Source organism: Anomaloglossus baeobatrachus, unplaced genomic scaffold, assembly GCF_048569485.1.
Source record: "Anomaloglossus baeobatrachus isolate aAnoBae1 unplaced genomic scaffold, aAnoBae1.hap1 Scaffold_600, whole genome shotgun sequence".
Lineage (NCBI taxonomy): Eukaryota > Metazoa > Chordata > Amphibia > Anura > Aromobatidae > Anomaloglossus > Anomaloglossus baeobatrachus.
The window spans coordinates 1-26643 of NW_027444965.1; the positions used below are offsets into that span (position 1 = coordinate 1).

General features: G+C 49.4%; 13 non-coding genes and 4 pseudogenes across 13 annotated transcripts; all 17 read right to left on the minus strand.

Moving 5' to 3' along the window:
* Positions 1 to 432: 432 nt before the first annotated feature.
* On the minus strand, positions 433 to 634 carry LOC142285469 (U2 spliceosomal RNA; annotated as a pseudogene).
* A 5442-nt stretch (positions 635 to 6076) lies between these two features.
* Positions 6077 to 6166, minus strand: LOC142285491 (U2 spliceosomal RNA; annotated as a pseudogene).
* A 1117-nt stretch (positions 6167 to 7283) lies between these two features.
* Positions 7284 to 7476, minus strand: LOC142285468 (U2 spliceosomal RNA). The gene has a single exon (XR_012746859.1). It is a non-coding gene; the product is annotated as a U2 spliceosomal RNA (small nuclear RNA).
* A 1919-nt stretch (positions 7477 to 9395) lies between these two features.
* On the minus strand, positions 9396 to 9586 carry LOC142285499 (U2 spliceosomal RNA). Its single transcript, XR_012746879.1, has one exon. It is a non-coding gene; the product is annotated as a U2 spliceosomal RNA (small nuclear RNA).
* Positions 9587 to 10702: 1116 nt separating this feature from the next.
* LOC142285512 (U2 spliceosomal RNA) lies at positions 10703 to 10893 on the minus strand. The gene has a single exon (XR_012746890.1). It is a non-coding gene; the product is annotated as a U2 spliceosomal RNA (small nuclear RNA).
* Positions 10894 to 12010: 1117 nt separating this feature from the next.
* On the minus strand, positions 12011 to 12201 carry LOC142285524 (U2 spliceosomal RNA). The gene has a single exon (XR_012746901.1). It is a non-coding gene; the product is annotated as a U2 spliceosomal RNA (small nuclear RNA).
* A 1118-nt stretch (positions 12202 to 13319) lies between these two features.
* Positions 13320 to 13510, minus strand: LOC142285536 (U2 spliceosomal RNA). Its single transcript, XR_012746912.1, has one exon. It is a non-coding gene; the product is annotated as a U2 spliceosomal RNA (small nuclear RNA).
* A 1116-nt stretch (positions 13511 to 14626) lies between these two features.
* LOC142285419 (U2 spliceosomal RNA) lies at positions 14627 to 14817 on the minus strand. The gene has a single exon (XR_012746813.1). It is a non-coding gene; the product is annotated as a U2 spliceosomal RNA (small nuclear RNA).
* Positions 14818 to 15934: 1117 nt separating this feature from the next.
* LOC142285430 (U2 spliceosomal RNA) lies at positions 15935 to 16125 on the minus strand. The gene has a single exon (XR_012746824.1). It is a non-coding gene; the product is annotated as a U2 spliceosomal RNA (small nuclear RNA).
* A 1117-nt stretch (positions 16126 to 17242) lies between these two features.
* Positions 17243 to 17427, minus strand: LOC142285484 (U2 spliceosomal RNA). Its single transcript, XR_012746872.1, has one exon. It is a non-coding gene; the product is annotated as a U2 spliceosomal RNA (small nuclear RNA).
* A 1322-nt stretch (positions 17428 to 18749) lies between these two features.
* Positions 18750 to 18940, minus strand: LOC142285460 (U2 spliceosomal RNA). The gene has a single exon (XR_012746852.1). It is a non-coding gene; the product is annotated as a U2 spliceosomal RNA (small nuclear RNA).
* A 1117-nt stretch (positions 18941 to 20057) lies between these two features.
* On the minus strand, positions 20058 to 20248 carry LOC142285442 (U2 spliceosomal RNA). Its single transcript, XR_012746835.1, has one exon. It is a non-coding gene; the product is annotated as a U2 spliceosomal RNA (small nuclear RNA).
* A 1117-nt stretch (positions 20249 to 21365) lies between these two features.
* Positions 21366 to 21561, minus strand: LOC142285472 (U2 spliceosomal RNA). The gene has a single exon (XR_012746861.1). It is a non-coding gene; the product is annotated as a U2 spliceosomal RNA (small nuclear RNA).
* A 697-nt stretch (positions 21562 to 22258) lies between these two features.
* On the minus strand, positions 22259 to 22400 carry LOC142285493 (U2 spliceosomal RNA; annotated as a pseudogene).
* Positions 22401 to 23517: 1117 nt separating this feature from the next.
* On the minus strand, positions 23518 to 23715 carry LOC142285471 (U2 spliceosomal RNA). The gene has a single exon (XR_012746860.1). It is a non-coding gene; the product is annotated as a U2 spliceosomal RNA (small nuclear RNA).
* Positions 23716 to 24399: 684 nt separating this feature from the next.
* Positions 24400 to 24526, minus strand: LOC142285492 (U2 spliceosomal RNA; annotated as a pseudogene).
* Positions 24527 to 25643: 1117 nt separating this feature from the next.
* On the minus strand, positions 25644 to 25834 carry LOC142285454 (U2 spliceosomal RNA). The gene has a single exon (XR_012746846.1). It is a non-coding gene; the product is annotated as a U2 spliceosomal RNA (small nuclear RNA).
* Positions 25835 to 26643: the final 809 nt, after the last annotated feature.

Sequence of the window (26643 nt, forward strand, 5' to 3'; positions counted from 1 at the left end):
GGGCTTTTTACAGTTTGTCTATTCCCAATTAGCCGGTTTAGTATACTTAATGAAAGTACTAATTCTTTCATAGGCCGCCCATTCTTAGTATTTGACGTTCAGGTAACAACAGGTAACTTTATTTGGAGTGGAAGCAGAGAGATAACACCAGATGCCAATTGTAGATCCTCTCACACCTGTGGTCACTGCAGCATCTGACTCCACTTTGTCCAAAAGGGATCTATTCCATTCAATTACACATGATCTAGATTAGACTGACAACAAGATACTGCACGGGACATAGCAGAGTTGGTGAAGTTGAGTGGTGATGAGTTTGCTATTTGGATGAATAAAGCAAGTAAAAAGTGTGTTAGATAAAAATTCATTTCAATTCGCTAATCGGGCTAATATGAATCAGGTGAATCGAGTTCTGCTTTTGGAAACTGGGTTAAGAAGGGGTGCACCGTTCCTGGAGGTACTGCAATACCAGGTCAATGCGTGGAGTGGACAGAGCAAGCTCTTTTTCCATCTCCCTGTTCTAAAAATCCATTTAATATATGGTCCCCAGATAGGGGACGTATCAGATATTAAACTGATAAGAACAGATTTGATTTAACAGCATCTTTATTATCATGCACTACTCACAAAAAGGTAACAAACCGTGTACAGTGCCGCAGCCCCGTACACACAGAAATATACAATCATTCTTACATAGCCATAGAGTACGACGCACTAAACTATACATCACGCTCCTATGCTATCCATAACACTCAAGCTGAAAGAAAAAGTTAGACAATAAATAACGACGAACCGGCGGTTGGGGGGTGGGGGTAGGGGAAAAGGGGGGTAGGGTGGGGAGATCACAGGCCCGAAGCTTTATTGAAAGACGCACATAACGGGAAAAGGAGGGAGGGGGCATTGAAGAGGTTTAAACCTCCTCCTCGGCGCTGTCGTCCGGACTGTCCATGATGGAATAGTCTCTGAGCAGGCTGTGGATCAGCCTGCGGCAATCCTGGATAGACATCCTCTCCCTCTTCAAGATGAGCCGGTTCCTGGCGACCCAAATAGCGTCCTTAAAGCAGTTCATAAGGCGCCAAGCCTCCTGGATGGCTCCAACGGTGTGAGTCCCAGGGAAGAGTCCATAAAGTACGGAATGGTATGATAGGCTCCCTCTGGGGACGGAGTTCCTCAGGTCATCCTCCAGGGCAACCAACAGGCGCTGTGCAAAACGGCAGTCCCAAAAGGCGTGCAGCGATGTTTCCTCCACGAAGGGGCACCTTGGGCAGTACCGGGTTTTGCACAGGTTCCGGGCGTGCATGAATGACCGGACGGGCAGTCCGCCCTGTATCGCCATCCATGACAAGTCCTTGTGCCCGTTGGTCAATCCAGCCGATGACACGTTTGTCCAAACAGTCTCCAGTGTGTCGTGATGAAGTCCTGGAATGTTCTCCATTTCGTCCTTGGCTCTGATGAGTTTGTGGATAGTCTTTGGCTTCCAAAAATCAGGCTTGAGTCCCTCCAGTTGGTGTTCCTTCACAAACCGAACCACGTCTCCGTAGAACCATGGCGTCGTCCAGTTGTAGGGGAAGGAGCTGTCCCACTTGTCCCAGCCTAACCGTCTCCAAAGGGGGAGCAGGAAGAAGCGAGACATGGACCCACCCGCGGAACCTCTCTTGACTCGCAGAGTTCGGCGAACGCAGTCACATACGAAGGAGGATCGCAGGAGGGTGGGGATATCGGGTACGCCCTTCCCACCCTTGCGAGGATCCTTGTACATGATGCTCCGCTTTACTCTGTCCATCTTGGATCCCCAGACAAAACGAAACACCGTCCTGGTAATGGCCCTGCACACGGTGGCAAGGGGGGGCCAGGCCTGGGCCGTGTACTGCAGCACGGGCAGTACCTCGTTACGCAGGACCAGTGCTTTGCCCTCACAGGTGAGGCGTCTGAGGCTCCAGAGACCGATCCGTTGGGTGATCTTGGTCAAGCGTTCCTCCCAGGACTTGAGGGCTGCTCCTTCCTTCCCAAACCAGACTCCAAGAACCTTGATGAAATCCGGCTGGATGCTGAAAGGGAAGGGGGCGGAAGAGGCCGGCTGCCAGTCCCCGAAGAGCATGGCTTCCGACTTCCCGCAGTTGACTTTGGCTCCCGAAGCCCGTCCGAAGGTCTCACAGGTCTGGACGAGGGTGTCGACTGAGCGCCGGTCCGCGCAGAAGACGGTCACGTCGTCCATGTAGAGCGAGCACTTGACCTCGAAGCGTTCTGGTCCTGGTGCAGTGATCCCTCTGATCTCTCCATTCCGCCGGATAGCCTCTGCAAAGAGTTCTATAACACAAACAAAAAGAAGAGGTGACAGAGGACAGCCTTGTCTGACCCCTGAGAGGACCGGGAAGGGGTCAGTCTTCCAGCCGTTTACCAACACCGAGCTGTGAATATCAAAATACATTAGTTGGACATACAAGCAAAACATGTTACCCAAACCTAACCTGTGCAGAGCTTTGCCCAGGAACTCATGGGAAACACGGTCGAAGGCCTTTTCCTGATCCAACGAGATCAGGGCTGCGTGCACCCGGCGGGCTTTGATGTACTCGACCGTGTCCCGCATGAGAGCCAGGCTGTCTGCGATGCGACGTCCGGGGATGCCGCAGGTCTGATCCGGGTGGATGATCCGTCCGATAACAGTCTTCAATCTCGTTGCCATCGTCTTGGCCAGGATCTTGTAGTCGACGTTCAGAAGGGTGATGGGACGCCAATTCTTCAGGTCGCACCTCTCTCCTCTACGCTTGTACAGGATCGTGACCATTCCTTCCCTCAGAGATGGAGGCATTCTGCCCTCCACCACCATCTCCTCATACAGCCCTAACAGGTCCGGACAGATTAGGTCTCCCAGCGCTACATAGAGCTCTGCTGGGAGGCCGTCACTGCCCGGTGTCCTGCCAGAACTAAAGGATTTGGCGGCCGAGAGCAGCTCGTCCACCGTCAGAGGAACATCCATGGCCGCCGCGTCTGCAGGGTCAAGATGGTTAGTGATACCTGACAGGAACTTATCGGCGGCCTCGGGGTCAGTAGTCTTGCGGGCGTAGAGTTCGCTGTAGAAGTCGCTGACGACCTTCATCACGTTCTCTTTCCCGCGTCGCATGCTTCCACTCTCGTCTCGTAGTTCATTCATGGGCGTGTGACCGGCGTGGAGTTTCCTGAAAAAGAACGAGTTACATTTCTCACCCTTCTCCAGGTTCTCCACTTTGGAACGGAAGACAATTCGCTCGGACTCCTCCTCGAAGTGCCTTTTCAGGCTCCTCTTAGTCTCCTCCAGCTCCTCTCTCACGTCCCAGCCGCATCGAAGAAGGTCCTGCAGGGAACGCAGCTCACGCTGGAGTCTCCTGAAGTCCCTCCTCTTCAGACACGCCTGTTGTTGACTCTTTGCCTGAAAGAAGAAACGGAACTCGAGTTTAACGTATTCCCACCAGTCAGAAACAGACTGGAAGCCCGCCTTGTAGGCCCGCCACGTGGAGTAGGCAGCTCTAAGCTCCTCCAGAATCTCACCCTTTTCCAGCAGAGAGCAGTTCAGCTTCCAGGAGCCCGGGCCAATGGGGAAGCCATGGCCCAGCACACCTTGAAAGTGAATGGCTCTGTGGTCAGAGAAGAAGCAGGGGACCATCGAGTGCCCACTCCGCCCAACCGCCCGAGAGGTAAACACAAAGTCAATCCTGGAACGCAGCGAGCCATCGGATCGGCACCATGAATAGTTCACGGATCCGTGTCCGATGGAGCCAACAACGTCCACAAGAGAGGCTTCGGTCACCATCTCAATGAGCAGTTTGGATGTGACGTCCAACTTGGCAGCCGTTCCAGAACTGCGTCCATCCTCCTCAATCGGGCAGTTGAAATCCCCGGCCATCACTACCGTCCTGGCGGTAGCGAGCTGAGGGCGCAGGGCTTGGAGGAGCTCCAGTCGATCGCTCTTCACAGGAGAAGCATACACATTGATGAACCTGACAGGTTCTCCCGCCCAGGTGCCATCCACGAGCAGTAACCTGCCGCAGACGATTTCCTGAACAGAGTCCAATGTGAAGGCGCTTCCCCTGATCAGCACGGCGACCCCCGCGGACCTACAGTCGCCTCCGCCGGACCAGTAGGATGGGCCATGGGTCCACTCCCTGGCCAGATGGTTGAAGGACCTAGAGGAGGGAAGGGAGCATTCCTGCAGGAAAAATACATCACTAGACTGAGTGTTAAGGAACGCAAAAATTGTCTGACGTCGGAACTTGTCTCTGATGCTCCTAACATTAATGGAAAAGATGTTAATGTTAGCAGTCATTGGAGGAAAGAGAAAGTTAGCGCAGGCGGTGTGCCTTAGTTACCACTCCGGTCGGGCGGTTCTTCCTCTTTGGCACCTGCTGGTAAGGGTATCTCAAGCAGACCCTCTTCTTCTAGCTGATCGAGCAGGGATGGTGCCTCAGTGGCTTCCGACTCCTCCATTTCTTCTTCGGCCACAAGGGACTCCACCATCTGCTCCAACACGTCCGGTTCTGGGAGGAGGCCATCCTCCTCTTCCTGGGGTGGATTGGGATCCACAATGAACAGCTTGGAAGGTTCTGCGACAGGACTATCTTCCACCTTCCTTTTCCTTTGGCCTGTACCTGAGGAGACAAGAGCTGGAAAATCCTCCTCGGTGAAAAGTGCAAGAGTGCTGAGGCCCTCTGCTCTCATGGTCTGGGGAGGGAGAGTGGGCTTTGGGGGGGGGGTGAGGAGACCAACTGAGGAGTAGGGAAATGAGGTGGAGGTAGTGGAATCCTCAGTAGGGTTGGCCGGGGGGGGAGGGGTTTGGACAGGGGTGACAGGGGGGGGGACCAGGGAGGGGGCAACAGTTTTTTTACCCTTCTTTTTCCTGGACTCCGTGGCTGCTGGGGCATCGGCTGGAGCCACGGTCGCCGTGTTCTTGGCCGCCTTGTCCTTGGCCTCTGTGGCCTTGGTCGTAGCTGCCTTGGTCGACGAAGCTGTGACTACCCGATACTGGGTCACCGCGGCAACCCTTGCCCAGGATTTCTCCCGCTGTGGGCAGTCCTTGTAAAGGTGGTCCGCCTGTCCACATAGGTTGCAAGTCTTCTTCTTTGGGCAGTCCTTGGAGCTGTGTCCCGTCACCCGGCAAACCCTGCAGGCGTCCTCCTTGCAGGTCTTCATCGAATGCCCTTTCCCGCCACATTTCCTGCAGTTGTGTGGCATGTCCGGGTAGTAGATGAGACCAAAGGAGTTTCCCAGAGAGAATGTCGGGGGCAGGTGCTGGAGACCATCCTCGGATGCTGGTTCTCTGTAGAGTCGAACGGTTACTGACCACTTACCCGTCCAGAATCCGTTGCCGTTAAGGATGTGGGATGGTTCCCTCACCACTGTGCACAGACGTCCCAGGAACGTGGAGATGTCTCTTCCTGGGGTGTGCGGGTTCCGCATGGAGACCGTGATCCTCTTCTCATCCCTCTGTATAGGACAGGATCCTAAAAAAGAATGAAAAGGGGAGTCCGGCATCGCTGCGTTCATCGCCTCCCAGTATCTCCTGCAGGCATTCACCGTGGCAAAGGTTACCAGAAAAATGCCAGTCATGAAGGTCTGGACACTCAGGGTTTCCGCCCTGGAGAAGCCCTGATCCAGAATCATCTTCTTGCAGAACACGTCGCTGGACATGTCCGGCAACCTACCATCCACCGCCTTTAGCTTCAGGGCGACCGTCTGCCGCATCCAAGGCTCCAGGGTTGGAGCCTTTTCAGGCGGCGTCCGGGCTCCCTCCGGCTGGCTGGCATCGGAGGTAGGGGCCTCTTGGGCCGAAGAAGCCTCTGGATGAGCCTTCCTGGAGGTCCCTGGGTCCTGAGCCTTCTTGGCTGCCTTCTCTGGCTTGCTTGCCATGGCTGGTTCCTGCTTGAGTTCCCGGAGCTGGATCTTGGATTCTTCTCCGGGTGTCTTCTCCCGCTGTGTTCCTCCTCGAAGTTCCTCTGGTCTCCCCAAGTCTTCTCCGAGCCTTCGTCTTCTTGCTTCTTTCTTCCAAGCTCTTCTTCCGTCCGATCTCCCTCTTCCGGTCTCGGCTGGGCTTCGGAGCTTGTCTCCCTGATCGTCTCTCGTCAAGTGTAGCTAGCTCAGTTTGTTCTGATAAGAACAGATACTACACTTGATCTTAGCCAAAAGGCCGAGAAGCGATAACCAGAATTGGTTTGGGCCTCGAGTGGCACCCTGGCCTATGCCGGACACATCTTAGGGAGAGAGAGCGAGAGGGAGACAAACCCACGCCTACACAAGACATTTTGTCACCCAAGCCAACCCTTGAAAAGGCTGCTTTGCAGAGCAAAAACAAGAAGAATGGTGCGTTTTGCAGCCGCCGCCCACTGCAATGAATCTGAATAACTCCTCCTTTAGGGCGCAAGCAACTCCCCTCCCCCTTGCAGTCTTTCCAATTCACGATACAAAAAGACGGACAGGACAGGTTGCCTGACTTTCCGTCACTGCCACCCTTTGCCATCCTTACCCGTAGAAAGCCCTTTCATCATCCCCAAACCCTAATCTTTTCCCTTTCCTTCCCAGCCCCCAAACCCTGCCCTCTGTACCTTTCTCACCACCCGCTTCCCTTCTCCTGTCATCCCCCTACCACCCGGGAAAAAAAGAGATTGCCCCCTCCTTCCACTAGCCCACCCTCCCACCCAAAGAACAACTTCTTCTGCGCAGCTTGTTTTCTAGGCAGCAGCGCTATTGTGATGTCATCGGGGGGCATTGTGACAAGCCGCCAGTGTTCCGTCTCTTCATGTTGTGCACTGTTCAAACCGAAAATACATCAACAGGCAGGCTACAGAAAAGCTTACTAACAAAGGTTAGAGAGGGGCTTTCTCAGAGGGCTTTTTACAGTTTGTCTATTCCCAATTAGCCGGTTTAGTATACTTAATGAAAGTACTAATTCTTTCATAGGCCGCCCATTCTTAGTATTTGACGTTCAGGTAACAACAGGTAACTTTATTTGGAGTGGAAGCAGAGAGATAACACCAGATGCCAATTGTAGATCCTCTCACACCTGTGGTCACTGCAGCATCTGACTCCACTTTGTCCAAAAGGGATCTATTCCATTCAATTACACATGATCTAGATTAGACTGACAACAAGATACTGCACGGGACATAGCAGAGTTGGTGAAGTTGAGTGGTGATGAGTTTGCTATTTGGATGAATAAAGCAAGTAAAAAGTGTGTTAGATAAAAATTCATTTCAATTCGCTAATCGGGCTAATATGAATCAGGTGAATCGAGTTCTGCTTTTGGAAACTGGGTTAAGAAGGGGTGCACCGTTCCTGGAGGTACTGCAATACCAGGTCAATGCGTGGAGTGGACAGAGCAAGCTCTTTTTCCATCTCCCTGTTCTAAAAATCCATTTAATATATGGTCCCCAGATAGGGGACGTATCAGATATTAAACTGATAAGAACAGATTTTTGATTTAATGAAGCTTTCCAAAGCACCACAAAAAATGCATGACCGAAGTCACACCAAAAACAGTGCAAAGGCTAGGATTCGTGTGGACCCCACCGTGAGGAGAGGGTCCCCAAAAATCAACCCCGTCCCTCCGAGCCAGAAGGCCACAGCAAGGGTCAGGGATCTTCGGTGCTCCCCCAAGCCGAAGCCTGGTTGAGCCTTGTCGTTGCTCCCAGCGTCCACCCAGGCATCTTACCCAAGTGGAGTAGAGAGCTACTAGTTGTTGGTTTCGCAGCCGAAACTGCCCGGACCGTCAACCGGTGTTGGTTTCTCAGCCCAAGGCTAACCGGACCTCCAACCGGGTGTTGGTTTCTCAGCCGAAGCTGACCCAGACCTCCAACCGGGTGTTGGTTTCTCAGCCGAAGCTGAGCCAGACCTCCAACCGGGTGTTAGTTTCTCAGCCCAAAGCTGACCAGACCTCCGACTGGGATTATAAAAATTTCCCTTCCTAGCCAGAAGGCCGGGATAGGGTAATATGCTCAAAAAGTATGAAAAGGCAAGGTACGGTGTGCTACAGAGCCCAAGGCTTGCCGGGGTCCCAAGCCAGCAAGCTCAGACTCACTCCAGGGTCGTCAGTCCTGGGGCACGTTGTACCATAGCCCCCCACCCTTACTCAGTCTAATAGCCTCGATCCTGGTAGGGCCATGTTTTCCTCTAGATGAATATACTATCCACCCAGAGTACTAGCAAGCGCAACCTTCCAGTGTGCATTGTATCATTGTACTAAGGTGGCCTGGAGCTTAAACCACTTCTTCGAACAACACTACACTTGATCTTAGCCAAAAGGCCGAGAAGCGATAACCAGAATTGGTTTGGGCCTCGAGTGGCACCCTGGCCTATGCCGGACACATCTTAGGGAGAGAGAGCGAGAGGGAGACAAACCCACGCCTACACAAGACATTTTGTCACCCAAGCCAACCCTTGAAAAGGCTGCTTTGCAGAGCAAAAACAAGAAGAATGGTGCGTTTTGCAGCCGCCGCCCACTGCAATGAATCTGAATAACTCCTCCTTTAGGGCGCAAGCAACTCCCCTCCCCCTTGCAGTCTTTCCAATTCACGATACAAAAAGACGGACAGGACAGGTTGCCTGACTTTCCGTCACTGCCACCCTTTGCCATCCTTACCCGTAGAAAGCCCTTTCATCATCCCCAAACCCTAATCTTTTCCCTTTCCTTCCCAGCCCCCAAACCCTGCCCTCTGTACCTTTCTCACCACCCGCTTCCCTTCTCCTGTCATCCCCCTACCACCCGGGAAAAAAAGAGATTGCCCCCTCCTTCCACTAGCCCACCCTCCCACCCAAAGAACAACTTCTTCTGCGCAGCTTGTTTTCTAGGCAGCAGCGCTATTGTGATGTCATCGGGGGGCATTGTGACAAGCCGCCAGTGTTCCGTCTCTTCATGTTGTGCACTGTTCAAACCGAAAATACATCAACAGGCAGGCTACAGAAAAGCTTACTAACAAAGGTTAGAGAGGGGCTTTCTCAGAGGGCTTTTTACAGTTTGTCTATTCCCAATTAGCCGGTTTAGTATACTTAATGAAAGTACTAATTCTTTCATAGGCCGCCCATTCTTAGTATTTGACGTTCAGGTAACAACAGGTAACTTTATTTGGAGTGGAAGCAGAGAGATAACACCAGATGCCAATTGTAGATCCTCTCACACCTGTGGTCACTGCAGCATCTGACTCCACTTTGTCCAAAAGGGATCTATTCCATTCAATTACACATGATCTAGATTAGACTGACAACAAGATACTGCACGGGACATAGCAGAGTTGGTGAAGTTGAGTGGTGATGAGTTTGCTATTTGGATGAATAAAGCAAGTAAAAAGTGTGTTAGATAAAAATTCATTTCAATTCGCTAATCGGGCTAATATGAATCAGGTGAATCGAGTTCTGCTTTTGGAAACTGGGTTAAGAAGGGGTGCACCGTTCCTGGAGGTACTGCAATACCAGGTCAATGCGTGGAGTGGACAGAGCAAGCTCTTTTTCCATCTCCCTGTTCTAAAAATCCATTTAATATATGGTCCCCAGATAGGGGACGTATCAGATATTAAACTGATAAGAACAGATACTACACTTGATCTTAGCCAAAAGGCCGAGAAGCGATAACCAGAATTGGTTTGGGCCTCGAGTGGCACCCTGGCCTATGCCGGACACATCTTAGGGAGAGAGAGCGAGAGGGAGACAAACCCACGCCTACACAAGACATTTTGTCACCCAAGCCAACCCTTGAAAAGGCTGCTTTGCAGAGCAAAAACAAGAAGAATGGTGCATTTTGCAGCCGCCGCCCACTGCAATGAATCTGAATAACTCCTCCTTTAGGGCGCAAGCAACTCCCCTCCCCCTTGCAGTCTTTCCAATTCACGATACAAAAAGACGGACAGGACAGGTTGCCTGACTTCCGTCACTGCCACCCTTTGCCATCCTTACCCGTAGAAAGCCCTTTCATCATCCCCAAACCCTAATCTTTTCCCTTTCCTTCCCAGCCCCCAAACCCTGCCCTCTGTACCTTTCTCACCACCCGCTTCCCTTCTCCTGTCATCCCCCTACCACCCGGGAAAAAAAGAGATTGCCCCCTCCTTCCACTAGCCCACCCTCCCACCCAAAGAACAACTTCTTCTGCGCAGCTTGTTTTCTAGGCAGCAGCGCTATTGTGATGTCATCGGGGGGCATTGTGACAAGCCGCCAGTGTTCCGTCTCTTCATGTTGTGCACTGTTCAAACCGAAAATACATCAACAGGCAGGCTACAGAAAAGCTTACTAACAAAGGTTAGAGAGGGGCTTTCTCAGAGGGCTTTTTACAGTTTGTCTATTCCCAATTAGCCGGTTTAGTATACTTAATGAAAGTACTAATTCTTTCATAGGCCGCCCATTCTTAGTATTTGACGTTCAGGTAACAACAGGTAACTTTATTTGGAGTGGAAGCAGAGAGATAACACCAGATGCCAATTGTAGATCCTCTCACACCTGTGGTCACTGCAGCATCTGACTCCACTTTGTCCAAAAGGGATCTATTCCATTCAATTACACATGATCTAGATTAGACTGACAACAAGATACTGCACGGGACATAGCAGAGTTGGTGAAGTTGAGTGGTGATGAGTTTGCTATTTGGATGAATAAAGCAAGTAAAAAGTGTGTTAGATAAAAATTCATTTCAATTCGCTAATCGGGCTAATATGAATCAGGTGAATCGAGTTCTGCTTTTGGAAACTGGGTTAAGAAGGGGTGCACCGTTCCTGGAGGTACTGCAATACCAGGTCAATGCGTGGAGTGGACAGAGCAAGCTCTTTTTCCATCTCCCTGTTCTAAAAATCCATTTAATATATGGTCCCCAGATAGGGGACGTATCAGATATTAAACTGATAAGAACAGATACTACACTTGATCTTAGCCAAAAGGCCGAGAAGCGATAACCAGAATTGGTTTGGGCCTCGAGTGGCACCCTGGCCTATGCCGGACACATCTTAGGGAGAGAGAGCGAGAGGGAGACAAACCCACGCCTACACAAGACATTTTGTCACCCAAGCCAACCCTTGAAAAGGCTGCTTTGCAGAGCAAAAACAAGAAGAATGGTGCGTTTTGCAGCCGCCGCCCACTGCAATGAATCTGAATAACTCCTCCTTTAGGGCGCAAGCAACTCCCCTCCCCCTTGCAGTCTTTCCAATTCACGATACAAAAAGACGGACAGGACAGGTTGCCTGACTTTCCGTCACTGCCACCCTTTGCCATCCTTACCCGTAGAAAGCCCTTTCATCATCCCCAAACCCTAATCTTTTCCCTTTCCTTCCCAGCCCCCAAACCCTGCCCTCTGTACCTTTCTCACCACCCGCTTCCCTTCTCCTGTCATCCCCCTACCACCCGGGAAAAAAAGAGATTGCCCCCTCCTTCCACTAGCCCACCCTCCCACCCAAAGAACAACTTCTTCTGCGCAGCTTGTTTTCTAGGCAGCAGCGCTATTGTGATGTCATCGGGGGGCATTGTGACAAGCCGCCAGTGTTCCGTCTCTTCATGTTGTGCACTGTTCAAACCGAAAATACATCAACAGGCAGGCTACAGAAAAGCTTACTAACAAAGGTTAGAGAGGGGCTTTCTCAGAGGGCTTTTTACAGTTTGTCTATTCCCAATTAGCCGGTTTAGTATACTTAATGAAAGTACTAATTCTTTCATAGGCCGCCCATTCTTAGTATTTGACGTTCAGGTAACAACAGGTAACTTTATTTGGAGTGGAAGCAGAGAGATAACACCAGATGCCAATTGTAGATCCTCTCACACCTGTGGTCACTGCAGCATCTGACTCCACTTTGTCCAAAAGGGATCTATTCCATTCAATTACACATGATCTAGATTAGACTGACAACAAGATACTGCACGGGACATAGCAGAGTTGGTGAAGTTGAGTGGTGATGAGTTTGCTATTTGGATGAATAAAGCAAGTAAAAAGTGTGTTAGATAAAAATTCATTTCAATTCGCTAATCGGGCTAATATGAATCAGGTGAATCGAGTTCTGCTTTTGGAAACTGGGTTAAGAAGGGGTGCACCGTTCCTGGAGGTACTGCAATACCAGGTCAATGCGTGGAGTGGACAGAGCAAGCTCTTTTTCCATCTCCCTGTTCTAAAAATCCATTTAATATATGGTCCCCAGATAGGGGACGTATCAGATATTAAACTGATAAGAACAGATACTACACTTGATCTTAGCCAAAAGGCCGAGAAGCGATAATCAGAATTGGTTTGGGCCTCGAGTGGCACCCTGGCCTATGCCGGACACATCTTAGGGAGAGAGAGCGAGAGGGAGACAAACCCACGCCTACACAAGACATTTTGTCACCCAAGCCAACCCTTGAAAAGGCTGCTTTGCAGAGCAAAAACAAGAAGAATGGTGCGTTTTGCAGCCGCCGCCCACTGCAATGAATCTGAATAACTCCTCCTTTAGGGCGCAAGCAACTCCCCTCCCCCTTGCAGTCTTTCCAATTCACGATACAAAAAGACGGACAGGACAGGTTGCCTGACTTTCCGTCACTGCCACCCTTTGCCATCCTTACCCGTAGAAAGCCCTTTCATCATCCCCAAACCCTAATCTTTTCCCTTTCCTTCCCAGCCCCCAAACCCTGCCCTCTGTACCTTTCTCACCACCCGCTTCCCTTCTCCTGTCATCCCCCTACCACCCGGGAAAAAAAGAGATTGCCCCCTCCTTCCACTAGCCCACCCTCCCACCCAAAGAACAACTTCTTCTGCGCAGCTTGTTTTCTAGGCAGCAGCGCTATTGTGATGTCATCGGGGGGCATTGTGAAAAAGCCGCCAGTGTTCCGTCTCTTCATGTTGTGCACTGTTCAAACCGAAAATACATCAACAGGCAGGCTACAGAAAAGCTTACTAACAAAGGTTAGAGAGGGGCTTTCTCAGAGGGCTTTTTACAGTTTGTCTATTCCCAATTAGCCGGTTTAGTATACTTAATGAAAGTACTAATTCTTTCATAGGCCGCCCATTCTTAGTATTTGACGTTCAGGTAACAACAGGTAACTTTATTTGGAGTGGAAGCAGAGAGATAACACCAGATGCCAATTGTAGATCCTCTCACACCTGTGGTCACTGCAGCATCTGACTCCACTTTGTCCAAAAGGGATCTATTCCATTCAATTACACATGATCTAGATTAGACTGACAACAAGATACTGCACGGGACATAGCAGAGTTGGTGAAGTTGAGTGGTGATGAGTTTGCTATTTGGATGAATAAAGCAAGTAAAAAGTGTGTTAGATAAAAATTCATTTCAATTCGCTAATCGGGCTAATATGAATCAGGTGAATCGAGTTCTGCTTTTGGAAACTGGGTTAAGAAGGGGTGCACCGTTCCTGGAGGTACTGCAATACCAGGTCAATGCGTGGAGTGGACAGAGCAAGCTCTTTTTCCATCTCCCTGTTCTAAAAATCCATTTAATATATGGTCCCCAGATAGGGGACGTATCAGATATTAAACTGATAAGAACAGATACTACACTTGATCTTAGCCAAAAGGCCGAGAAGCGATAACCAGAATTGGTTTGGGCCTCGAGTGGCACCCTGGCCTATGCCGGACACATCTTAGGGAGAGAGAGCGAGAGGGAGACAAACCCACGCCTACACAAGACATTTTGTCACCCAAGCCAACCCTTGAAAAGGCTGCTTTGCAGAGCAAAAACAAGAAGAATGGTGCGTTTTGCAGCCGCCGCCCACTGCAATGAATCTGAATAACTCCTCCTTTAGGGCGCAAGCAACTCCCCTCCCCCTTGCAGTCTTTCCAATTCACGATACAAAAAGACGGACAGGACAGGTTGCCTGACTTCTGTCACTGCCACCCTTTGCCATCCTTACCCGTAGAAAGCCCTTTCATCATCCCCAAACCCTAATCTTTTCCCTTTCCTTCCCAGCCCCCAAACCCTGCCCTCTGTACCTTTCTCACCACCCGCTTCCCTTCTCCTGTCATCCCCCTACCACCCGGGAAAAAAAGAGATTGCCCCCTCCTTCCACTAGCCCACCCTCCCACCCAAAGAACAACTTCTTCTGCGCAGCTTGTTTTCTAGGCAGCAGCGCTATTGTGATGTCATCGGGGGGCATTGTGACAAGCCGCCAGTGTTCCGTCTCTTCATGTTGTGCACTGTTCAAACCGAAAATACATCAACAGGCAGGCTACAGAAAAGCTTACTAACAAAGGTTAGAGAGGGGCTTTCTCAGAGGGCTTTTTACAGTTTGTCTATTCCCAATTAGCCGGTTTAGTATACTTAATGAAAGTACTAATTCTTTCATAGGCCGCCCATTCTTAGTATTTGACGTTCAGGTAACAACAGGTAACTTTATTTGGAGTGGAAGCAGAGAGATAACACCAGATGCCAATTGTAGATCCTCTCACACCTGTGGTCACTGCAGCATCTGACTCCACTTTGTCCAAAAGGGATCTATTCCATTCAATTACACATGATCTAGATTAGACTGACAACAAGATACTGCACGGGACATAGCAGAGTTGGTGAAGTTGAGTGGTGATGAGTTTGCTATTTGGATGAATAAAGCAAGTAAAAAGTGTGTTAGATAAAAATTCATTTCAATTCGCTAATCGGGCTAATATGAATCAGGTGAATCGAGTTCTGCTTTTGGAAACTGGGTTAAGAAGGGGTGCACCGTTCCTGGAGGTACTGCAATACCAGGTCAATGCGTGGAGTGGACAGAGCAAGCTCTTTTTCCATCTCCCTGTTCTAAAAATCCATTTAATATATGGTCCCCAGATAGGGGACGTATCAGATATTAAACTGATAAGAACAGATACTACACTTGATCTTAGCCAAAAGGCCGAGAAGCGATAACCAGAATTGGTTTGGGCCTCGAGTGGCACCCTGGCCTATGCCGGACACATCTTAGGGAGAGAGAGCGAGAGGGAGACAAACCCACGCCTACACAAGACATTTTGTCACCCAAGCCAACCCTTGAAAAGGCTGCTTTGCAGAGCAAAAACAAGAAGAATGGTGCGTTTTGCAGCCGCCGCCCACTGCAATGAATCTGAATAACTCCTCCTTTAGGGCGCAAGCAACTCCCCTCCCCCTTGCAGTCTTTCCAATTCACGATACAAAAAGACGGACAGGACAGGTTGCCTGACTTTCCGTCACTGCCACCCTTTGCCATCCTTACCCGTAGAAAGCCCTTTCATCATCCCCAAACCCTAATCTTTTCCCTTTCCTTCCCAGCCCCCAAACCCTGCCCTCTGTACCTTTCTCACCACCCGCTTCCCTTCTCCTGTCATCCCCCTACCACCCGGGAAAAAAAGAGATTGCCCCCTCCTTCCACTAGCCCACCCTCCCACCCAAAGAACAACTTCTTCTGCGCAGCTTGTTTTCTAGGCAGCAGCGCTATTGTGATGTCATCGGGGGGCATTGTGACAAGCCGCCAGTGTTCCGTCTCTTCATGTTGTGCACTGTTCAAACCGAAAATACATCAACAGGCAGGCTACAGAAAAGCTTACTAACAAAGGTTAGAGAGGGGCTTTCTCAGAGGGCTTTTTACAGTTTGTCTATTCCCAATTAGCCGGTTTAGTATACTTAATGAAAGTACTAATTCTTTCATAGGCCGCCCATTCTTAGTATTTGACGTTCAGGTAACAACAGGTAACTTTATTTGGAGTGGAAGCAGAGAGATAACACCAGATGCCAATTGTAGATCCTCTCACACCTGTGGTCACTGCAGCATCTGACTCCACTTTGTCCAAAAGGGATCTATTCCATTCAATTACACATGATCTAGATTAGACTGACAACAAGATACTGCACGGGACATAGCAGAGTTGGTGAAGTTGAGTGGTGATGAGTTTGCTATTTGGATGAATAAAGCAAGTAAAAAGTGTGTTAGATAAAAATTCATTTCAATTCGCTAATCGGGCTAATATGAATCAGGTGAATCGAGTTCTGCTTTTGGAAACTGGGTTAAGAAGGGGTGCACCGTTCCTGGAGGTACTGCAATACCAGGTCAATGCGTGGAGTGGACAGAGCAAGCTCTTTTTCCATCTCCCTGTTCTAAAAATCCATTTAATATATGGTCCCCAGATAGGGGACGTATCAGATATTAAACTGATAAGAACAGATACTACACTTGATCTTAGCCAAAAGGCCGAGAAGCGATAACCAGAATTGGTTTGGGCCTCGAGTGGCACCCTGGCCTATGCCGGACACATCTTAGGGAGAGAGAGCGAGAGGGAGACAAACCCACGCCTACACAAGACATTTTGTCACCCAAGCCAACCCTTGAAAAGGCTGCTTTGCAGAGCAAAAACAAGAAGAATGGTGCGTTTTGCAGCCGCCGCCCACTGCAATGAATCTGAATAACTCCTCCTTTAGGGCGCAAGCAACTCCCCTCCCCCTTGCAGTCTTTCCAATTCACGATACAAAAAGACGGACAGGACAGGTTGCCTGACTTTCCGTCACTGCCACCCTTTGCCATCCTTACCCGTAGAAAGCCCTTTCATCATCCCCAAACCCTAATCTTTTCCCTTTCCTTCCCAGCCCCCAAACCCTGCCCTCTGTACCTTTCTCACCACCCGCTTCCCTTCTCCTGTCATCCCCCTACCACCCGGGAAAAAAAGAGATTGCCCCCTCCTTCCACTAGCCCACCCTCCCACCCAAAGAACAACTTCTTCTGCGCAGCTTGTTTTCTAGGCAGCAGCGCTATTGTGATGTCATCGGGGGGCATTGTGACAAGCCGCCAGTGTTCCGTCTCTTCATGTTGTGCACTGTTCAAACCGAAAATACATCAACAGGCAGGCTACAGAAAAGCTTACTAACAAAGGTTAGAGAGGGGCTTTCTCAGAGGGCTTTTTACAGTTTGTCTATTCCCAATTAGCCGGTTTAGTATACTTAATGAAAGTACTAATTCTTTCATAGGCCGCCCATTCTTAGTATTTGACGTTCAGGTAACAACAGGTAACTTTATTTGGAGTGGAAGCAGAGAGATAACACCAGATGCCAATTGTAGATCCTCTCACACCTGTGGTCACTGCAGCATCTGACTCCACTTTGTCCAAAAGGGATCTATTCCATTCAATTACACATGATCTAGATTAGACTGACAACAAGATACTGCACGGGACATAGCAGAGTTGGTGAAGTTGAGTGGTGATGAGTTTGCTATTTGGATGAATAAAGCAAGTAAAAAGTGTGTTAGATAAAAATTCATTTCAATTCGCTAATCGGGCTAATATGAATCAGGTGAATCGAGTTCTGCTTTTGGAAACTGGGTTAAGAAGGGGTGCACCGTTCCTGGAGGTACTGCAATACCAGGTCAATGCGTGGAGTGGACAGAGCAAGCTCTTTTTCCATCTCCCTGTTCTAAAAATCCATTTAATATATGGTCCCCAGATAGGGGACGTATCAGATATTAAACTGATAAGAACAGATGAGATTACATCCGCAATTTTCAGAAAACAGTCATCGGCCACCACACAAAAGCGCAGTGCCGCAAGTGATCGCCTCCCGAGCCCAGGAACCACCAGCCATAAAGGGACGTAAGCACCAAAAGGCGCAACAATCCCCGAGGCCGGCGGGTGTGCAAGCCCGGGCCCCTCCCAGCCAAGACCAAGGCAAACCCAATGAAGGGACTACACTTGATCTTAGCCAAAAGGCCGAGAAGCGATAACCAGAATTGGTTTGGGCCTCGAGTGGCACCCTGGCCTATGCCGGACACATCTTAGGGAGAGAGAGCGAGAGGGAGACAAACCCACGCCTACACAAGACATTTTGTCACCCAAGCCAACCCTTGAAAAGGCTGCTTTGCAGAGCAAAAACAAGAAGAATGGTGCGTTTTGCAGCCGCCGCCCACTGCAATGAATCTGAATAACTCCTCCTTTAGGGCGCAAGCAACTCCCCTCCCCCTTGCAGTCTTTCCAATTCACGATACAAAAAGACGGACAGGACAGGTTGCCTGACTTTCCGTCACTGCCACCCTTTGCCATCCTTACCCGTAGAAAGCCCTTTCATCATCCCCAAACCCTAATCTTTTCCCTTTCCTTCCCAGCCCCCAAACCCTGCCCTCTGTACCTTTCTCACCACCCGCTTCCCTTCTCCTGTCATCCCCCTACCACCCGGGAAAAAAAGAGATTGCCCCCTCCTTCCACTAGCCCACCCTCCCACCCAAAGAACAACTTCTTCTGCGCAGCTTGTTTTCTAGGCAGCAGCGCTATTGTGATGTCATCGGGGGGCATTGTGACAAGCCGCCAGTGTTCCGTCTCTTCATGTTGTGCACTGTTCAAACCGAAAATACATCAACAGGCAGGCTACAGAAAAGCTTACTAACAAAGGTTAGAGAGGGGCTTTCTCAGAGGGCTTTTTACAGTTTGTCTATTCCCAATTAGCCGGTTTAGTATACTTAATGAAAGTACTAATTCTTTCATAGGCCGCCCATTCTTAGTATTTGACGTTCAGGTAACAACAGGTAACTTTATTTGGAGTGGAAGCAGAGAGATAACACCAGATGCCAATTGTAGATCCTCTCACACCTGTGGTCACTGCAGCATCTGACTCCACTTTGTCCAAAAGGGATCTATTCCATTCAATTACACATGATCTAGATTAGACTGACAACAAGATACTGCACGGGACATAGCAGAGTTGGTGAAGTTGAGTGGTGATGAGTTTGCTATTTGGATGAATAAAGCAAGTAAAAAGTGTGTTAGATAAAAATTCATTTCAATTCGCTAATCGGGCTAATATGAATCAGGTGAATCGAGTTCTGCTTTTGGAAACTGGGTTAAGAAGGGGTGCATCGTTCCTGGAGGTACTGCAATACCAGGTCAATGCGTGGAGTGGACAGAGCAAGCTCTTTTTCCATCTCCCTGTTCTAAAAATCCATTTAATATATGGTCCCCAGATAGGGGACGTATCAGATATTAAACTGATAAGAACAGATACTACACTTGATCTTAGCCAAAAGGCCGAGAAGCGATAACCAGAATTGGTTTGGGCCTCGAGTGGCACCCTGGCCTATGCCGGACACATCTTAGGGAGAGAGAGCGAGAGGGAGACAAACCCACGCCTACACAAGACATTTTGTCACCCAAGCCAACCCTTGAAAAGGCTGCTTTGCAGAGCAAAAACAAGAAGAATGGTGCGTTTTGCAGCCGCCGCCCACTGCAATGAATCTGAATAACTCCTCCTTTAGGGCGCAAGCAACTCCCCTCCCCCTTGCAGTCTTTCCAATTCACGATACAAAAAGACGGACAGGACAGGTTGCCTGACTTTCCGTCACTGCCACCCTTTGCCATCCTTACCCGTAGAAAGCCCTTTCATCATCCCCAAACCCTAATCTTTTCCCTTTCCTTCCCAGCCCCCAAACCCTGCCCTCTGTACCTTTCTCACCACCCGCTTCCCTTCTCCTGTCATCCCCCTACCACCCGGGAAAAAAAGAGATTGCCCCCTCCTTCCACTAGCCCACCCTCCCACCCAAAGAACAACTTCTTCTGCGCAGCTTGTTTTCTAGGCAGCAGCGCTATTGTGATGTCATCGGGGGGCATTGTGACAAGCCGCCAGTGTTCCGTCTCTTCATGTTGTGCACTGTTCAAACCGAAAATACATCAACAGGCAGGCTACAGAAAAGCTTACTAACAAAGGTTAGAGAGGGGCTTTCTCAGAGGGCTTTTTACAGTTTGTCTATTCCCAATTAGCCGGTTTAGTATACTTAATGAAAGTACTAATTCTTTCATAGGCCGCCCATTCTTAGTATTTGACGTTCAGGTAACAACAGGTAACTTTATTTGGAGTGGAAGCAGAGAGATAACACCAGATGCCAATTGTAGATCCTCTCACACCTGTGGTCACTGCAGCATCTGACTCCACTTTGTCCAAAAGGGATCTATTCCATTCAATTACACATGATCTAGATTAGACTGACAACAAGATACTGCACGGGACATAGCAGAGTTGGTGAAGTTGAGTGGTGATGAGTTTGCTATTTGGATGAATAAAGCAAGTAAAAAGTGTGTTAGATAAAAATTCATTTCAATTCGCTAATCGGGCTAATATGAATCAGGTGAATCGAGTTCTGCTTTTGGAAACTGGGTTAAGAAGGGGTGCACCGTTCCTGGAGGTACTGCAATACCAGGTCAATGCGTGGAGTGGACAGAGCAAGCTCTTTTTCCATCTCCCTGTTCTAAAAATCCATTTAATATATGGTCCCCAGATAGGGGACGTATCAGATATTAAACTGATAAGAACAGATACTACACTTGATCTTAGCCAAAAGGCCGAGAAGCGATAACCAGAATTGGTTTGGGCCTCGAGTGGCACCCTGGCCTATGCCGGACACATCTTAGGGAGAGAGAGCGAGAGGGAGACAAACCCACGCCTACACAAGACATTTTGTCACCCAAGCCAACCCTTGAAAAGGCTGCTTTGCAGAGCAAAAACAAGAAGAATGGTGCGTTTTGCAGCCGCCGCCCACTGCAATGAATCTGAATAACTCCTCCTTTAGGGCGCAAGCAACTCCCCTCCCCCTTGCAGTCTTTCCAATTCACGATACAAAAAGACGGACAGGACAGGTTGCCTGACTTTCCGTCACTGCCACCCTTTGCCATCCTTACCCGTAGAAAGCCCTTTCATCATCCCCAAACCCTAATCTTTTCCCTTTCCTTCCCAGCCCCCAAACCCTGCCCTCTGTACCTTTCTCACCACCCGCTTCCCTTCTCCTGTCATCCCCCTACCACCCGGGAAAAAAAGAGATTGCCCCCTCCTTCCACTAGCCCACCCTCCCACCCAAAGAACAACTTCTTCTGCGCAGCTTGTTTTCTAGGCAGCAGCGCTATTGTGATGTCATCGGGGGGCATTGTGACAAGCCGCCAGTGTTCCGTCTCTTCATGTTGTGCACTGTTCAAACCGAAAATACATCAACAGGCAGGCTACAGAAAAGCTTACTAACAAAGGTTAGAGAGGGGCTTTCTCAGAGGGCTTTTTACAGTTTGTCTATTCCCAATTAGCCGGTTTAGTATACTTAATGAAAGTACTAATTCTTTCATAGGCCGCCCATTCTTAGTATTTGACGTTCAGGTAACAACAGGTAACTTTATTTGGAGTGGAAGCAGAGAGATAACACCAGATGCCAATTGTAGATCCTCTCACACCTGTGGTCACTGCAGCATCTGACTCCACTTTGTCCAAAAGGGATCTATTCCATTCAATTACACATGATCTAGATTAGACTGACAACAAGATACTGCACGGGACATAGCAGAGTTGGTGAAGTTGAGTGGTGATGAGTTTGCTATTTGGATGAATAAAGCAAGTAAAAAGTGTGTTAGATAAAAATTCATTTCAATTCGCTAATCGGGCTAATATGAATCAGGTGAATCGAGTTCTGCTTTTGGAAACTGGGTTAAGAAGGGGTGCACCGTTCCTGGAGGTACTGCAATACCAGGTCAATGCGTGGAGTGGACAGAGCAAGCTCTTTTTCCATCTCCCTGTTCTAAAAATCCATTTAATATATGGTCCCCAGATAGGGGACGTATCAGATATTAAACTGATAAGAACAGATTTTTGATTTAATGAAGCTTTCCAAAGCACCGCAAAAATGCATGACCGAAGTCACACCAAAAACAGTGCAAAGGCTAGGATTCGTGTGGACCCCTCCGTGAGAAGAGGATCCCCAAAAATCAACCCCGTCCCTCCGAGCCAGAAGGCCACAGCGAGGGTCAGGGATCTTCGGTGCTCCCCCAAGCCGAAGCCTGGTTGAGCCTTGTTGTTGCTCCCAGCGTCCACCGAGGCATCTTACCCAAGTGGAGTAGGGAGCTACTAGTCGTTGGTTTCGCAGCCGAGACTGCCCGGACCGTCAACCGGTGTTGGTTTCTCAGCCCAAGGCTGACCGGACCTCCAACCGGGTGTTGGTTTCTCAGCCCAAGGCTGACCGGACCTCCAACCGGGTGTTGGTTTCTCAGCCCAAGGCTAACCGGACCTCCAACCGGGTGTTGGTTTCTCAGCCAAAGCTGACCCGGACCTCCAACCGGGTGTTGGTTTCTCAGCCCAAAGCTGACCGGACCTCCGACCGGGATTATAAAAATTTCCCTTCTTAGCCAGAAGGCCGGGATAGGGCAATATGCTTGGAAAGTATGAATAGGCAAGGCGCGGCGTGCGACAGAGTCTGAGGCTTACCAGGGTCCCAACCTAGCAAGTTCAGACTCCCTCCAGGGTGTCCATTCCTGGGGCACATTGCACCATAACCCCCACACTTACTCAGTCTAATAGCCTCGATCCTGGTAGGGCCATGGTTTCCTCTAGATGGATATACTATCCTCCCAAAGTACTAACAAGCGCAACCTTCCAGTGTGCATTGCATCATTGTACTAAGGTGGCCGGAGCCTTAAACCACCTTTTCGAACGATACTACACTTGATCTTAGCCAAAAGGCCGAGAAGCGATAACCAGAATTGGTTTGGGCCTCGAGTGGCACCCTGGCCTATGCCGGACACATCTTAGGGAGAGAGAGCGAGAGGGAGACAAACCCACGCCTACACAAGACATTTTGTCACCCAAGCCAACCCTTGAAAAGGCTGCTTTGCAGAGCAAAAACAAGAAGAATGGTGCGTTTTGCAGCCGCCGCCCACTGCAATGAATCTGAATAACTCCTCCTTTAGGGCGCAAGCAACTCCCCTCCCCCTTGCAGTCTTTCCAATTCACGATACAAAAAGACGGACAGGACAGGTTGCCTGACTTTCCGTCACTGCCACCCTTTGCCATCCTTACCCGTAGAAAGCCCTTTCATCATCCCCAAACCCTAATCTTTTCCCTTTCCTTCCCAGCCCCCAAACCCTGCCCTCTGTACCTTTCTCACCACCCGCTTCCCTTCTCCTGTCATCCCCCTACCACCCGGGAAAAAAAGAGATTGCCCCCTCCTTCCACTAGCCCACCCTCCCACCCAAAGAACAACTTCTTCTGCGCAGCTTGTTTTCTAGGCAGCAGCGCTATTGTGATGTCATCGGGGGGCATTGTGACAAGCCGCCAGTGTTCCGTCTCTTCATGTTGTGCACTGTTCAAACCGAAAATACATCAACAGGCAGGCTACAGAAAAGCTTACTAACAAAGGTTAGAGAGGGGCTTTCTCAGAGGGCTTTTTACAGTTTGTCTATTCCCAATTAGCCGGTTTAGTATACTTAATGAAAGTACTAATTCTTTCATAGGCCGCCCATTCTTAGTATTTGACGTTCAGGTAACAACAGGTAACTTTATTTGGAGTGGAAGCAGAGAGATAACACCAGATGCCAATTGTAGATCCTCTCACACCTGTGGTCACTGCAGCATCTGACTCCACTTTGTCCAAAAGGGATCTATTCCATTCAATTACACATGATCTAGATTAGACTGACAACAAGATACTGCACGGGACATAGCAGAGTTGGTGAAGTTGAGTGGTGATGAGTTTGCTATTTGGATGAATAAAGCAAGTAAAAAGTGTGTTAGATAAAAATTCATTTCAATTCGCTAATCGGGCTAATATGAATCAGGTGAATCGAGTTCTGCTTTTGGAAACTGGGTTAAGAAGGGGTGCACCGTTCCTGGAGGTACTGCAATACCAGGTCAATGCGTGGAGTGGACAGAGCAAGCTCTTTTTCCATCTCCCTGTTCTAAAAATCCATTTAATATATGGTCCCCAGATAGGGGACGTATCAGATATTAAACTGATAAGAACAGATTTTTTGATTTAATGAAGCTTTCCAAAGCACCGCAAAAAATGCATGACCGAAGTCACACCAAAAACAGTGCAAAGGCTAGGATTCGTGTGGACCCCTCCGTGAGGAGAGGGTCCCCAAAAATCAACCCCGTCCCTCCGAGCCAGAAGGCCACAGCAAGGGTCAGGGATCTTCGGTGCTCCCCCAAGCCAAAGCCTGGTTGAGCCTTGTCGTTGCTCCCAGCGTCCACCCAGGCATTTTACCCAAGTGGAGTAGAGAGCTACTAGTTGTTGGTTTCGCAGCCGAAACTGCCCGGACCGTCAACCGGTGTTGGTTTCTCAGCCCAAGGCTAACCGGACCTCCAACCGGGTGTTGGTTTCTCAGCCGAAGCTGACCCGGACCTCCAACCGGGTGTTGGTTTCTCAGCCGAAGCTGACCCAGACCTCCAACCGGGTGTTGGTTTCTCAGCCGAAGCTGACCCGGACCTCCAACCGGGTGTTGGTTTCTCAGCCCAAAGCTGAACGGACCTCCGAACATGATTATAAAAATTTCCCTTCCTAGCCAGAAGGCCGGGATAGAGCAATATGCTCAGAAAGTATGAAAGGGCAAGGTACGGTGTGCTACAGAGCCCAAGGCTCGCCGGGGTCCCAAGCCAGCAAGCTCAGACTCACTCCAGGGTCGTCAGTCCTGGGGCACATTGCACCATAGCCCCCACACTTACTCAGTCTAATAGCCTCGATCCTGGTAGGGCCATGTTTTCCTCTAGATGAATATACTATACATCAAGAGTACTAGCAAGCGCAACCTTCCAGTGTGCATTGCATCTGCCGAGCCTCACAGATACTACACTTGATCTTAGCCAAAAGGCCGAGAAGCGATAACCAGAATTGGTTTGGGCCTCGAGTGGCACCCTGGCCTATGCCGGACACATCTTAGGGAGAGAGAGCGAGAGGGAGACAAACCCACGCCTACACAAGACATTTTGTCACCCAAGCCAACCCTTGAAAAGGCTGCTTTGCAGAGCAAAAACAAGAAGAATGGTGCGTTTTGCAGCCGCCGCCCACTGCAATGAATCTGAATAACTCCTCCTTTAGGGCGCAAGCAACTCCCCTCCCCCTTGCAGTCTTTCCAATTCACGATACAAAAAGACGGACAGGACAGGTTGCCTGACTTTCCGTCACTGCCACCCTTTGCCATCCTTACCCGTAGAAAGCCCTTTCATCATCCCCAAACCCTAATCTTTTCCCTTTCCTTCCCAGCCCCCAAACCCTGCCCTCTGTACCTTTCTCACCACCCGCTTCCCTTCTCCTGTCATCCCCCTACCACCCGGGAAAAAAAGAGATTGCCCCCTCCTTCCACTAGCCCACCCTCCCACCCAAAGAACAACTTCTTCTGCGCAGCTTGTTTTCTAGGCAGCAGCGCTATTGTGATGTCATCGGGGGGCATTGTGACAAGCCGCCAGTGTTCCGTCTCTTCATGTTGTGCACTGTTCAAACCGAAAATACATCAACAGGCAGGCTACAGAAAAGCTTACTAACAAAGGTTAGAGAGGGGCTTTCTCAGAGGGCTTTTTACAGTTTGTCTATTCCCAATTAGCCGGTTTAGTATACTTAATGAAAGTACTAATTCTTTCATAGGCCGCCCATTCTTAGTATTTGACGTTCAGGTAACAACAGGTAACTTTATTTGGAGTGGAAGCAGAGAGATAACACCAGATGCCAATTGTAGATCCTCTCACACCTGTGGTCACTGCAGCATCTGACTCCACTTTGTCCAAAAGGGATCTATTCCATTCAATTACACATGATCTAGATTAGACTGACAACAAGATACTGCACGGGACATAGCAGAGTTGGTGAAGTTGAGTGGTGATGAGTTTGCTATTTGGATGAATAAAGCAAGTAAAAAGTGTGTTAGATAAAAATTCATTTCAATTCGCTAATCGGGCTAATATGAATCAGGTGAATCGAGTTCTGCTTTTGGAAACTGGGTTAAGAAGGGGTGCACCGTTCCTGGAGGTACTGCAATACCAGGTCAATGCGTGGAGTGGACAGAGCAAGCTCTTTTTCCATCTCCCTGTTCTAAAAATCCATTTAATATATGGTCCCCAGATAGGGGACGTATCAGATATTAAACTGATAAGAACAGATACTACACTTGATCTTAGCCAAAAGGCCGAGAAGCGATAACCAGAATTGGTTTGGGCCTCGAGTGGCACCCTGGCCTATGCCGGACACATCTTAGGGAGAGAGAGCGAGAGGGAGACAAACCCACGCCTACACAAGACATTTTGTCACCCAAGCCAACCCTTGAAAAGGCTGCTTTGCAGAGCAAAAACAAGAAGAATGGTGCGTTTTGCAGCCGCCGCCCACTGCAATGAATCTGAATAACTCCTCCTTTAGGGCGCAAGCAACTCCCCTCCCCCTTGCAGTCTTTCCAATTCACGATACAAAAAGACGGACAGGACAGGTTGCCTGACTTTCCGTCACTGCCACCCTTTGCCATCCTTACCCGTAGAAAGCCCTTTCATCATCCCCAAACCCTAATCTTTTCCCTTTCCTTCCCAGCCCCCAAACCCTGCCCTCTGTACCTTTCTCACCACCCGCTTCCCTTCTCCTGTCATCCCCCTACCACCCGGGAAAAAAAGAGATTGCCCCCTCCTTCCACTAGCCCACCCTCCCACCCAAAGAACAACTTCTTCTGCGCAGCTTGTTTTCTAGGCAGCAGCGCTATTGTGATGTCATCGGGGGGCATTGTGACAAGCCGCCAGTGTTCCGTCTCTTCATGTTGTGCACTGTTCAAACCGAAAATACATCAACAGGCAGGCTACAGAAAAGCTTACTAACAAAGGTTAGAGAGGGGCTTTCTCAGAGGGCTTTTTACAGTTTGTCTATTCCCAATTAGCCGGTTTAGTATACTTAATGAAAGTACTAATTCTTTCATAGGCCGCCCATTCTTAGTATTTGACGTTCAGGTAACAACAGGTAACTTTATTT